The sequence below is a fragment of the Triticum dicoccoides genome, chromosome 7A (genome assembly GCF_002162155.2).
Source record: "Triticum dicoccoides isolate Atlit2015 ecotype Zavitan chromosome 7A, WEW_v2.0, whole genome shotgun sequence".
Classification (NCBI taxonomy): Eukaryota; Viridiplantae; Streptophyta; class Magnoliopsida; order Poales; family Poaceae; genus Triticum; species Triticum dicoccoides.
In genome coordinates, this window is record NC_041392.1 from 143675757 (window position 1) to 143677953 (window position 2197).

A 2197-nucleotide genomic window follows, 5' to 3' on the forward strand; every position below is an offset into this window, starting at 1 on the left:
TTCATCATATTAATCTTCCAGTATTTAGTTATTTCCTTTGCTTTTTTACTTTGCTTTTATTTTACTTTGCATCTCTATCATAAAAATACCAAAAATATGATCTTATCATATCTATCAGATCTCACTCTTGTAAGTGACCGTGAAGGGATTGACAACCCCTTATCGCGTTGGTTGCGAGGAGTTATTTGTTTTGTGCAGGTACGAGGGACGCGCGCGCAGCCTCCTACTGGATTGATACCTTGGTTCTCAAAAACTGAGGGAAATACTTACGCTACTTTGCTGCATCATCCTTTCCTCTTCAAGGAAATCCAACGCAGTGCTCAAGAGGTAGCACATCGCAACCCCAAACTTTAAGAAACGACAACTTAGGTTTCTTGCCAAACCACAGTTCATATGGCGTCGTCTCATCGGATTTAGATGGTGCCCTATTTAACGTGAATGCAGCTGTCTCTAATGCATAACCCCAAAATGATAGTGGTAAATCGATAAGAGACATCATAGATTGCACCATATCTAATGAAGTACGGTAATGATGTTCGGACACACCATTATGCTGTGGTGTTCTAGGTGGCGTGAGTTGCGAAACTATTTCGTATTGTTTAAAAATGAAGACCAAACTCGTAACTCAAATATTATCCTCCATGATCAGATCATAGAAACTTTATTTTCTTATTACTATGATTTTCCACTTGACTCTTAAATTCTTTGAACTTTTCAAATGTTTCAGACTTATGTTTCATCAAGTAGATATACTCATATCTTCTCAAATCATTTGTGAAGGTGAGAAAATAACGATACCCGCCGCGAGCCTTAATATTCATCAGACCACATACATCAGTATGTATGATTTCCAACAAATCTATTGCTCGCTCCATAGTTTCGGAGAACGGCGTTTTAGTCATCTTGCCCATGAGGCATGGTTTGCAAGTACCAAGTGATTCATAATCAAGTGATTTCAAAAGTCCATCTGAATGGAGTTTCTTCATGCGCTTTACACCAATATGACCTAAACGACAGTGCCACAAATAAGTTGCACTATCATTATTAACTCTGCATCTTTTGGCTTCAATATTATGAATATGTGTATCACTATGATCGAGATTCAATAAAACCATTCACCTTGGGTGTATGACCATTGAAGGTTTTATTCATGTAAACAGAACAGTAATTATTCTCTGACTTTAAATGAATAACCATATTGCAATAAACATGATCAAATCATATTCATGCTTAACGCAAACATCAAATAACATTTATTTAGGTTCAACACTAATCCCGAAAGTATAGGGAGTGTGCGATGATGATCATATCAATCTTGGAACCACTTCCAACACACATCATCACTAGACCCTTAACTAGTCTCTGTTCATTCTGCAACTCCCGTTTTGAGTTACTAATCTTAGCAACTGAACTAGTATCAAATACTGAGGTGTTTCTATAAACACTAGTAAAGTACACATCAATAACATGTATATCAAATATGCTTGTAACATCCCAAATTTTCAATTTGGAATGTTATACATTAGATCATCATTGCATATCATGTTTTATTGCTTTTCCGTTCCGTAATCCTCGAAATCCTAAGCAACTCAAGGACCCTCAGAGAGAGTTGGGGATTTCCCGGTTTTCATATTTGATTCTTTTATCAAATTTTGAAACGACGATTTTGGTTTTAATTATTTTTCTCTCCGAAAATATTTCATATTAAAATACAAGAGAGGAGATAATATGACTTCTCCAAAATAAATGAAATATTGGAGGAAAAATATTAAAATCAATTATTTGTTCCATTTGGATTTTATTGCAATTTTGTTTGCATTAGAAAAATTGCACGTTTTCAAAATTGCATTTTAGGGCCAAGAAAATGTTCGTCTCGTTCCAAATATTTTATTTAGACGGTGAAAATTTATTTTGGCATTTTAGTTTTTTTTAATTTTTTTCTAGGATTTTATTTTGGTCGGCGAATTTTTTTTAAGTTCCCGCGCTCGACAGGGCCTAAGGCCCAGCCGAGCCAGGCCGCCGCCGCCGCCGCCTTTCCCGCGCGTGCCGCCGCCGCCGACTCGGACAAGGAGTCCGAGCCAGACTCCACCGCCGCCGCCTTGGCCCCTCCTCCATGCCGCCCCGCCCCTTTATATACGCGCCGCCCGAGCCCCCACCCCCACAACCACCGCCGCCCCGCGCCTAGCCCCGCCGCCCG